Here is a 13,037-nt window from a genome sequence, read left to right on the forward strand (position 1 = left end):
CCCCTTGCCACTCGAGTGCGAGTCATTTTCCGTCAGTGCCTGAAGAACCACAATCGGGTGAACCTTTGGATCACCCTACAGAGGTGAATTCTGCACCAGTTGCACCACCTCCGCCACCTTTCGGATATGACAATCCGATACCAGCATACGGCGGTTCCACCGCATACAATCCGTTTGCCGACTCACACGCACTACAACTATAACTATGATGCCGATCCATACGTGGTAGCGGCTAATTACAATGCCCTCCATGGAACCTCTTGGAGACCAGATTACTCAGCTCATGGGTATCCAATACCTCCTAGACCTCCGGTTCAGCAACCGTCGCAGCAGCCACGTTTTTCTCCACTGGAGCAAGAAGAAATCCTACACCGTTTAAACCGTGTGGAACGAGACTTCGAACAAGAACGTAAGAGTAATCGTGGATTCCTCAAGGGCCTAGCAAACCTACTAAAAGGAAGGAAGAAACAAGATCATTAGTCTCCTTATGTATTGCTGTATTTACAATTTAGTCCCTGCGTGGACATTATCGTATTTCAGTCCCTACGTGGACTTATCTTTTAGTCCCTGTGCAGACATCTATCTTGTATTTGGTCCCTGCGTGGACTTGTTTTTCCGCAAGCCTCTGCGTAGGTATTTGAGTATTTAAAAGTCCCGTTTAGGGCAGTGTGTAACCATTATCATGATTAATGGAATATATGTTATAAATCTCATTTTGATATTATATAGGAAATAAATCATTCTTTTTAATTAATCTGCCTAAATAAAGAATCTTAAGAGTGAAACCTAGCCAGGTGTCATTATAAGACCCGGCCAAGATGGTAAGACCTGATTAAAAGATTCAGATTTCCTGTTAACCTCTGTAAACATGTTAACATTCTTGGCAGATGTGATTTGTTAAAATCGCACGCGTCATTCTTATATAAGAATCCTTTTAAGGATTCCAAAGCCCAAATTAATGATTTGTAAATCATGGGTTAAATCGTCAATGAAGATGATCGATTATTAAACATCCATTAGTGATGTAGTACCTACTGGCCAAACTTATTTAAACATCCATTAGCGATGTAGTGCCTACGGGCCAAACCTATTAAACATCCATTAGTGATGTAGTGCCTACGGGCCACATTTATTGTCATATAAGACAAAAGGCAGTTGTAGTCTATAACTCCCTGTCAGAAAAGGTAAAAGGACTACGGTTCAAACCTTCATGCCTTGATTCTCTGTAATCTCAGCTTATATTATAAAACATCCTTGTGACTAGGCTTTTGTGCCACTAACATTATTGCTATAATTAGGATAGGTTATGTTCAAATCCTAAATAAAAGTGAGTGACAAATTAACCAGATATGGTCTCTATTTACCATGGTTAATGAATTGCCATAAAAGATAATTCCATAATAAACTCCTAAATAAAATTTTTTCGTTATCTTCTGTAGCAGATTCAAGTTACAATGGCTGATCCTAATGAAGTGAATAGTCATTCGAAAGAAGATGAATATGATAACGCCCAGGTTCATTTGACGGGCGCTGAATTAAAAGCTCTAGTCGATGGCGCTGTTAAGGCAGCCTTGGATCGACAATACGAAGAGTACACTGAGTCCCGGAGCAGAACCATATCTAAACCACACTCAAAGCCAAAAACCCACTCAAAATCTCACAGCAAACCCCCGTCTAAGCCTAAAAAGGACGATGATAACCACTCATCCAATGAGAACAGTGTTCGTCCTAAGGAAAGAGTGTTTACTGATGCCTCTCGCGCTAGGGGATGCACCTACAAGTATTTCGTATCATGCAAACCCCGAGATTTCACTGGGGAGAAGGGCGCGGTAGATTGTATGACTTGGTTAGACGAGATGGACACCGTGGTGGACATCAGTGGTTTTGCAGAAAGAGACATGGTAAAGTTTGTTTCACAATCATTCAAAGGCGAAGCCCTGGCTTGGTGGAGATCTCTGGTTCAAGCCTCGGGGAAGGCTGTTTTGTACAGCATGACGTGGGAGGAATTCATTTCTCTCATCAAGGAAAATTACTGCCCTCAACATGAGGTTGAAAAGATAGAGACTGATTTTCTATCGTTGGTGATGACAAACCTTGAGTGTCAAGCTTACCTCACGAGCTTCAACACAATGTCCCGGTTGGTTCCATATCTGGTAACCCCGGAGCCAAAGAGAATACTCGTTTTATCGGTGGTTTAGCCCCCGAGATAAAGGCAAGCGTAAAGGCCTCTCGGCCAGCTACCTTTAGATCTGTAGCTGATATTTCTTTGTCCCTCACTCTGGATGCGGTCAGACAAAGATCGCTGAGGAACAAAGAAGCTGAGAAGAGAAAATGTGAAGACGATACTTCACGAAGATCGAGCAAGAAGCACCGTGGAAGCGGTGACAACAAGAGAGGGCCTGAGTCAAGGAAGGAAGGGCATCAATCTGGTGAGAAGCTCAAGTGCAAGAATTGCAAGAGACACCACTTTGGAAAGTGTAGACTCGAATCGAACTCGCAGACTCAGTCGAAGTCATTTGCTTGCGGGATATGCAAGTCCAAGGACCACAAGACCTTGGATTGCAAAAAGATAAAGGATGCAACTTGCTACAGTTGTAATGAGAAGGGGCACATTAGAACCAACTGCCCTAAAAACGCCAAGAAGCCTGAAGAGGCCAAGAAGACGAATGCAAGAGTCTTCAGGATGGATGCGAAAGAAGCAGTGCTAGACGATAACGTGATAACAGGTACTTTCCTTGTAAATGATGTCTTTGCAAGAGTACTTTTTGATTCAGGCGCTGATAAGTCTTTCGTAGATCATAAATTTTGCAATTTGCTGAATATGCCTGTCAAAACCTTAAATGTGAATTATGAGGTAGAGCTAGCAGATGGCACCATAGAAACCGTCTCCACTGTGTTAGATGGATGTGTGATCTCCATTAAGAACCACTCTTTTCCTCTATCTCTACTTCCCTTTAAATTGGCCGGTTTTGACATAGTATTGGGTATGGACTGGTTATCTCACAACCAGGCCCAAATCGTCTGCAACAGAAAGTTAACAGACATGACTCGATACAAGACAAAGTTAACAGACATTTATGCACTAACAGACTCCCCCTTGGATGTTGACGAAGTCTTCGGGATCGAGTCTTCAGTCTTGATCAGTCTTGTCTCTCTTTGTAAATTGATTTGACACTGAAAGCATCCTTCAGTCACTATATTCAAACTCCCCTTTGAATGTTGATCCAGAATTTTGACTCCCCCTTTCGATGACTCCCCCTCTCGATAAGCTGGGACTTGAATTCTGGTTCAATCTTTACAAAAACTTTGCCATGGGGATTTCACTTTACTGCTATCACACTTTCAAAACTGTAACCTACTTCTCAAAAATATAACATTACAATTTATTCACATTTAAACTTCTTTTATTATTCATCAGTTTTAGAAATCCACTTAAGTTTCCGGATCCAAGTTAATGACCCTGGATACTCAATTTGTCTACCAAGTCCAACTTAATGACCTTGGTTGATCTCAGACAAAACAAAAAACTGGTTTTTGCTCAAATTTTCTCAAACATTTTCTAAAAATTACAAGTTTCAAATTAATGAACTTGATTTGAATTTTCATCTTTCAGGTTTTATCATGATTAGCTCCAAACTCATCTTCCAGCTAGAATCTTCCTGCATCTTCTTCTGACTGAGAATCTGAAGATCAGTTTTCCACTTTGGTTTGTCGGAAAATAAAGCAGAAATGAAAAATATTTTTGGATTTTTAATAAAGATTCTAAACTAGAAAGCTATAAAATCTTTTTGAGTTTTGGAATTTTAATAGAAATGGAATGCAGTAAAAGTAAACTATTTACAAACATATTTTTGGTGGGCGTGTTAGGGAATCATATCAGACTTTGACAAGTTACAAGCACCGTTAAGCTTGATAACATACTAAGAATTAAACAATTCGCTTAGACTATCGATATACTGATCCATTTTAAATTTTCACACAAATTTCAATCTGTTCATGATACGAATTTAGTGATTTAGATACTTTTGCTTATATGTGTGTACCATCTCAGAATATACTCCCGTATCCAAACAACTATGTTCTGTCTTACAGGTGAATGCACACTAATGATATCTGTAATGGGGTGAATTCGAAACCATGAGAGCTCAGGTCAGAACTTCCGTTCAGCAGAGAGATGATGGCTTGACTTTAAGTGGGTCCCGTTTGGGGATCTTTTATTTCAACAGCACATGATTAGCATTTTGCAATGTTTCATCATTTTTTATGCTGAGGGTGAGCTTTTAAGAACAAAGCATTGAAAAGCATTATACGAGGACTAGGCTATTGCTTCCGCAAAAACAGAAGTCCTGGTATAATACCCCAGATATCATCACGTACAAAGACCTAGTATGTCAGAAATAGCGTCTTTCAAACAAGATTTCATGGGTTACCTATATATCTGAGAGATGTTCCCCACGAAATAAGCAAGTGATGATTTTAGGTTTATATCCCAAACAAACCTACTAAGTGTGTAAAAACCTACCGGCACATCATCAGCGAGACTGTTTAATGCTTTTAAGACTTTACATTTCTTTAGCGTACTGTAACTGTCTAACTGATGTACTATCATTTTCCCTTTCTACACACGCTCTTTTTCAATTTTCTATTGTTTTTGGATTTTAACATATTTCATGTTTTTGTATTTTTGAATTTTTACTGTTTTTGTATTTTCTGAAAATATAACTACCTACTCCCCCTAAATACCAAAACAAGTAAAAAATCGACAAACCATTGCAGGTTGCATTTCAACATCATCTACAGTGGTACCTTCATCAACGCCAAGAATTTCCTCCAACACCGATAAAAGCTTCATACCGTTCAAATTTAACAAGTATTGAAAACGAGTTTTATCAAATGCTTGGGTGTATAAATCAGCTTTTTGGTTGTCAGTGTGGATTTTCTCAATTCGTATCAACTTCTTCTCAAAACAATCGCGAATGAAGTGATGACGAATTTCTATGTGTTTCGTTTTAGCGTGATGAACAGGATTTTTTGTGATGTTTATCGCAGCCTCATTATCAACAAAGATAGGGGTATTAAGAAATTGCAAATCGTAGTCGCGCATCTGTTGCTGAATCCACAAGATCTGAGAGCAGCAACTGCTAGCAGATACATGCTCAGCTTCACATGTGGATAGAGCCACAGAAGTCTGCTTCTTACATTGCCAGGTGACCAATCATGGTCCGAAAAGCTGACAACCCGCTGTTGTTGATTTAGCGTTAACTTTGCAGCATCCAAAATCGGAATCGGAATACCAGTCGAGCATGAAATCGCCTTCTCTTGGATACCACAACCCCAATGATGGAGTTCCTTTCAGGTAGCGTAATATTCGTTTCACAATCACCATATTCGAAGCTCTCGGGTTAGATTGAAATCTTACTGCGAGGCAGGTAGGATACATGATATCGGGTCTTGAAGCAGTCAAGTACATTAGCGATCCGATCATGGAACGATACAACGTTTCATCTACCTTCTCTCCGGTGAGATCAGGGTTTATTCCATGGTTCGTCGCTAACGGGGTGGAAGCTGGAGTAGATCCTGACATCCCAAATTTCTCTAAGATATCATGAACATACTTCGTCTGATGTATGAATATTCCCTCAGGCAGTTGATCAACTTGAAGTCCCAAGAAGAATTTCATTTCACCCATCGATGACATTTCAAATTTCTGCTTCATAACTCTTTCAAACTCTTTGCACAAATCTTCATTTGTTGACCCAAATATGATATCATCTACGTATATTTGAACTATCAGAAGATGTCCGTCGACTTCTTTGGTGAAGAGAGTGGCATCCACTTTTCCACGGATGAAGCTATTGGCTAGCAGATGTTGAGACAATGTCTCGTACCAGGCTCTCGGGGCCTGGTGTAAACCATACAACGCCTTATCCAGTAAGTAAACCTTGTCTTTGTGGATTGGGTCGGTGAAGCCCGGTGGCTGTCCGACATATACCTCCTCTTTTACCTTCCCATAGAGAAAAGACGATTTAACATCTAGCTGATATACTTTGAAATTTTCCAAGATGCAAATGCTAGGAAGATTCTGATCGCTTCAAGTCGAGCCACGGGAGCATATACTTCGGTGAAATCTATACCCTCCTGCTGACTAAAGCCCTGGACTACGAGTCGAGCTTTGTTTCGAATAATAACTCCTCGATCATCCCTCTTGCACTTAAACACCCACTTGGTGTTGATCTTCCTGTGACCATCAGGCAAGTCTACCAATTTCCACACTCCTAACTTCTCAAATTGACTCAACTCTTCTTGCATAGCATTGACCCAAGAATCTTAAGTTAGCGCCTCTTTGTAAGTTCGTGGTTCGATCTGCGAAATAAATTAACTTAGTGAAAACTCAGTTTGAAAAGGTGCTGCTATAGAATAAAAACAAGTAAGCCCTAGGTCAATTTGTCGTCTAGTGCGAACGCCTGATTGTAATTCTCCAATAATCAACTCCTCTGGATGGTGTGAAAGAGTTCTTGGCATCACCTCGCCTGGAACATCTACCTTGCCTTCCAAATTAGTGATATTCTGGTTTACATCTTGTTCACCGACTGGATTTGTTTGACTTGAAAACTGGATCTACTCCCCCTCAGAATCTGAATCACCACGATCGAATACTGGCATATTATCATATTCTAAATTCTCATTGACTGTCATCTGATTATCAAGAGCATTTTCCTGTTCTGGAGATTGCTGAATATCATCATGTTCACCAGCATTGCTTGGACCGGCTTCATCATCATTTGAAGTTTGTCGTTGACGTTTAGAATACTCAACTGGAAATCACTCTTGTGATGATTCATACTCTCTTAGAATATCCAACTCATCAGAGAACTCCGTTTCTTCCTCTGTTTCTTCCTCCATGTCAAACGAATCCCACAAAGTGTCGTAATTTAATCGGCATGAGACGCCTGGATTCTGTGGCGGCATTGAGTAACCTTGACATTCAACATTCGATGCTTTGATGATCCGCTTTAAGATTGGAACAAAGACACGTCTTAGTGAACTTAAGTAACCCACAAATATCCCTTCGATGCTCTTTGGACCAAATTTACCAAAAGGCTCTAGAACAGTGCAGGGAGATCCAAACGGTTCTATATACTTCAGGTTCGGCTTGCGATTGTTGATCAACTCGAAACATGTTTTGTTGAATTTCTTTACAGTGAGAACCCGGTTGAGTGTATAGCAAGTGGCTGACACTGCTTCTGCCCAAAAATTGACTGGTAGCTTTGAATTAGCAAGCATCGTCCTGGCCGTTTCGATTAGCATTCTGTTCTTTCGTTCAGCTACTCCATTTTGCTGTGGATTGTAAGGAGCACTAAATTCTTTCAATATACCTCTCTCATCACAGTATTCTTCCATTCGGTTGTTCTTAAACTCAGTACCATTGTCACTTCTGATTCTTCTGATTCGAGTCTGGTACAAGTTTTCAATTTTTCTGAACAACGCCTTCAAACTTTCAAACGTCTCATCTTTCGACTTCAGAAATGATACCCTCGAAAATCTGGAATAATCGTCAGTTACTACAAGACAATAGAGATCACCAGTTATGCTTTTGACGTTCACTGGACCAAAAAGATCCATATGAAGTCTCTCTAGAGGTCTTGAGACTGAATTGACTTTCTTTTGAGGATGTGATTTCTTCTTCTGCTTGCCTTTGACGCAGCTAATGCACTCCCCTTCTAGATGGAAACTTTTCAAATGAACACCAGTTACTAAGTCATTGTGCACCAAGTGATTCATTTTTCGTAGGTGAATGTGACCCATCTTTCGGTGCCACAATTTCGATTTTTTTTCTGTAGCTTTTGACATCAAACAATGAGCCTGACCCGTGGTAGTAGTAGCTACACTCATGTCCAATATGTACAGATCATTGACTCTAGGTGCTCTCATGATAACCCACTCTTCGGGAACAACAAATCCTGGTTTCAAGATCAAACATTCTTTGTCTGTGAAGTGCGTTGTATACATTATATCACAGATTTGAGAAATACTCAGGAGATTATTCTCTAGCTCGGCGATGTAATTCACTCTTTCGAACGTGACAATTCCATTAGATAAAGTTCCTTCACCAACTATTCGACCTCCTTGATTTCCTACAAAACCTACATATCCTCCATTAAACCCTCTAACATCGTACAACAGGGTCTTTTTCCCTGTCATGTGCCGAGAAGCTCCACTATCCATAATCCAACGTGAAACGGATCTTGGAAGCTCCTGCACATGTCAAGAACACTTAGTTAGATTTTGATGCCACCCAAGCCTCTTTCGACTCAGGTAACTGGAAATTTAGTGTAGGTCCCCTTGATGTATATGGATCGTCACAGAATTGTATGTCTAACCTAGAGTGCGGAATCCTCTAGATCAGATTTGTTACAGAAACGAGTAGAAAACAGAATTCACAATCAAACGGGTCTTCTATTGATTATCCAAACTAGAAGTTTTACAATCAATTCAAGACCTCACAACCTCACAGCCTATCTCTGTGATCTTGCTCTAAACCCTAATTTCGTTTTTTCTCTCTCTAGACTTTCTCTCTCTAAAACTCTCTTACACCTAAAACCCTAATCACAAAAACATGTTTATATACCACATATTTGTGAACTGGGCTTCCTACTTGGACTAGGACATTTTCCAAGCCCATTACAATAATAAACTCACTAACCAATATGCTAAGCCCAATACAAAATATCCAAACACTAAATAATCAAACTATTAAGCTGTTGTCACAGAATATGCACCAACAGACTCCCCCTTGACAATAGCTTCATAGTGTAACTTTGTCTTCAAACATCTTGTGTTCTTTTGGTCTTTGGATAGCGTCAGCTACACAACTTCTGACATCAACAGACTCCCCCTTAGCTGATGCTTCCAATCTCCAAAACTTTCATTCGTTGTAGATCAGTTAGCTACCAATTGTAGGTCCCCTTGAGTCTTATGGATCGTCACGGAATCGTCTTTCCAATCAAGAGTGCGGAATCCTCTTGATCAGAATTAGCAGAAAACGTGTAGGAAACAGAAACAGCAAATCACTTTCAAACCGGGTTTTATTGATTATCTATCAAGACTGATTACAATCAATCAAACCCTAACCTCAAACCCTAATTTCGTCCAAGCAAGCACTCTCACGAAATTATGTCTCTCAAACTCTGTTTTGGCTGATTTTTTAAATTCGCTGGAACAAATTCGCTGATTAATTCCTCTGATCACTTAAATTCGCTGGGTAATTCCTCTGATCACTTAAATTCGCTGGGTAATTCCTCTGATCAATTAAATTCGCTGGGTAATTATGCTAGTTGATCAAATTCGCTGGTAAATAATTTCGCTAGCACGACGTCTAGTAACTTCGCCGATCACCGTAATAATGTCACTGAGGACAACTAAAACGGTCACCAAAGTCGCCTTTGGATTTTAATTTCGCCGGTCACCGAGTTGCTAGGATTTAATTTCACCGGTCACCGAGTTGCTAGGACTTAATTTCACCGGTTTGTCAGTGTAGATGTTAAATTTGCTGCGAAATTGTTAAATTTGCTAGCAAATTTTGGAAACTCAATCTGATCGAATTTTCAGCAGATTTTCCAGATTCTTCTAACAGTTTCCTTTAAAATTTTCGAAAATCTCCAAAAGAACCCGAAAATCCACCCTTTTCTGCAGCAACAAATTCTGAACCGAGCTTCTTCAAGAGCCTAATGCTCTGATACCAATTGTAGGTCCCCTTGATGTATATGGATCGTCACAGAATTGTATGTCTAACCTAGAGTGCGGAATCCTCTAGAGCAGATTTGTTACATAAACGAGTAGAAAACAGAATTCACAATCAAACGGGTCTTCTATTGATTATCCAAACTAGAAGTTTTACAATCAATTCAAGACCTCACAACCTCACAGCCTATCTCTGTGATCTTGCTCTAAACCCTAATTTCGTTTTTTCTCTCTCTAGACTTTCTCTCTCTAAAACTCTCTTACACCTAAAACCCTAATCACAAAAACATGTTTATATACCACATATTTGTGAACTGGGCTTCCTACTTGGACTAGGACATTTTCCAAGCCCATTACAATAATAAACTCACTAACCAATATGCTAAGCCCAATACAAAATATCCAAACACTAAATAATCAAACTATTAAGCTGTTGTCACAGAATATGCACCAACATTTAGAACAGTTCTTTTGGTGAACAATGGTGGAAAATTCTTGTCATTCATCTTCAGGCTTTCTTCAGACCCAACCTCAACCTCTTTGTATAAGAAAAACTCATTTTTAGGAGGTTGACCAGATGGTTGGTCTTTCTTTGAAACACACTTCTTTTCAGAAATGAGCATTTGTTCTTCAAGTTTCTCATAATAATCCAAAGGAACATTCATCTTTACCGGTGTGGTAGAAGATGATTGTTTTTCTGTCTCTCCGAAACCTTTGGTTTTGGAGAACTTGTTGTCTTTTCAACAACTTTTGGCTTCCATGTTTGTTGAGACGATGCAACTCGTTTATAAAACTTGTCATTTTTAGTTACCACATTCTTTACAGGTTCAGTTTTGATTTTGGTGGTTTCATTTTTCAAAACTTTCTTCTCAACAACCATTGGAGCTTTTCCTTTTGCATCAACTTTCTTTTTCTGACTCTCAACAACTTCAGACTTAGGCTTTGAGTTGGTGCACTTTCGTGCAATGTGTCCAACTTGATTGCATTTGAAACATGTTCGAGTATCAACTACCCGACTTGTACCTTCAGTTTGAGGCTGTGAGGCCTTCTTCTCAAAAAACTCTTTGTTTGATTTTGAAAAAAATTTAGATTCCTCATCAGAAAGTGAACTTGAACTCGAACTTCTCACAAACACTTTCTTCTCAACAAACTTCTTGTTTTGAACATTTCTTCTTTGAAAATTCTTACCACCCTGATATCCACCCGACCATCTGTTTTGATTATTGTTATAAAAACGTGGTGGAACAACAGGTTTCTTGTAGTAAGCTTTATCCTTTTCAAAATTCATTTGTCTCTTTGTCTGTTTCAAACCTTTAATTTCTGACAGATCAATTTCAACCAATTTAAACACATTTTTCAATTTGTTCACATTCACATTCTCTAACGAAAATTCAAGATCCGAATACAACTTATCAGGTCCTTCCATATTGTACATGACAAGATTAGGTTCCTCACTTAAGTTGTTTTCGAATTTAGATTTTGGAATGTATTTGTCCAAGAAACATTCATCTTCCTTAGTAGTGTCACTTTCAGATTTTAACACATTTTCAACCATGCTTTTCACAACTTCAGATTGGACACTATCTTCATCGGACGATGAAGTGAATGTGACATCAATTGTGTCTAGAAGTTTCACCTCATTTTCTTCATCAGTTACCAACCCTGATTGTTTCTTTGAAAAATTGTTTAGAACTGGTGGTGGAACCTGATGATACCCCGCCCCGGTTCCATCAGAGTATACATCTTCGCCTGCTTTGTTCTTTCCAATTGGTTTGGGGACGATATGTTGAAGAACAAAGCTTGCGGAGTTGTAACTGTTCAGTTTCAACTAGATGCGTTCATTTTCAATTTTAGCTTCTTGAAACTGAAGCTTCAACTTAGCAATTTCATCCAGTTGCTGGTTGATTAACTCTTCTTTCACTCTAAGAACTCCTGTTAGTTGCATATTTTCTTTGTGTGTCTTACCATTTCTCTCATCAGAATCTTTTACCGTTTGTTTTAGCTTCTCAAAGTTTTTTGTGAGTTGACGATTTTCATGAATTAGTTTTTCATTTTCTTTCCTAATTCTTTCTATGTCATTTTTATCAGTTTCAATTTTCTCAGTTAATTCTTTTAATCTGTCGTTCGAAGCTTTCAACAATTTATCACGGTTTAAGATCTGATCTTCAACACTTCTGACTCTACCAGTCAGTTCTTCAACCTTCTTACCGCTTAGGTAAGCAATTGTACTACAAACTTTGCACTCTTTCATGCAATTTTTGCAGTCATTCTCAGTTTTAACTTTCTTACCTGACTCATATGTATCATTTGAACTGACCTTGTTTTTGAACTCAGTTCCAGAACCAGAAACTACCTCTAGTTCTTTTGCAACAAGAACTTTGTCAGCCATCTTCTTCAAGTTTTCAGCGGTGAATTCTTGTGACGTATGAATAATCCCATCATCAATCTTCTTTGGCTGCGACTCTTTTTCTTTCTCTTTTTCTTTCTCATCAGCTTCTCCTCCTCCCCACCATAATCTTTGCCAGCCTTCTTCTTCTTCAGCAATTTGTTGAATGAGAGTATCAAGACTAATGGAATTTGGATCAACAACAATGTTTACTATGGGATCAAGATAACATTCTCTATCAGCATCCCATCTCTTCGCCTTCTTAGCTTCTTTGAATGTAGGAGACATTCTGATCATCCGGTTTTGAGCTTTCATCTTTCTGTTGACGAACTTCTCTTCTTCTGTTCTGCTACCTTTGAAAGGAACAATTTTTGTTACAAATGCATAGCCCACTGCATCCTCTTCTGGTAGCAGTTCACTCCAATCGAAACCTTCGTCATCATGAATAACAGCAAGAGCTCTTGATTTTTCTTTGGGGTTATCTTCTAGTTGCTTAATTCTGGGGGGTTCATATTTGTTCTGATGATAAATCGCTCTTTTGTAATAATCCTCTCTGAACGGATTTGCAGTATCATCAGCATAAGCATTTCGACACTCTCTTTTAAAATGACCTTTCTATTTACATTTGAAACACGTGACTTTCGACTTGTCAAAGCCTAACTTGGTAGACGGTCCACCAATAGACTGTCTTCAAGTAATCTCCATGAATCGTTGTGCTCTTCGAACTGCACTTGCCATACACCACCTGATATCGATCAGTTCCATCTCTTCTGGATCTATCTGATCATAATCCTCCTTAGTCAGGTTAGTGTTTCCAATCTTCCCTGCCACGAGACTCTCGTACGATTCTAACACAGAAGCTAAAAACACCATTTGCTGTTTTGCAGAATCTTCACTGAAATTCTGTGCA

Source organism: Helianthus annuus, chromosome 15, assembly GCF_002127325.2.
Source record: "Helianthus annuus cultivar XRQ/B chromosome 15, HanXRQr2.0-SUNRISE, whole genome shotgun sequence".
NCBI lineage: Eukaryota > Viridiplantae > Streptophyta > Magnoliopsida > Asterales > Asteraceae > Helianthus > Helianthus annuus.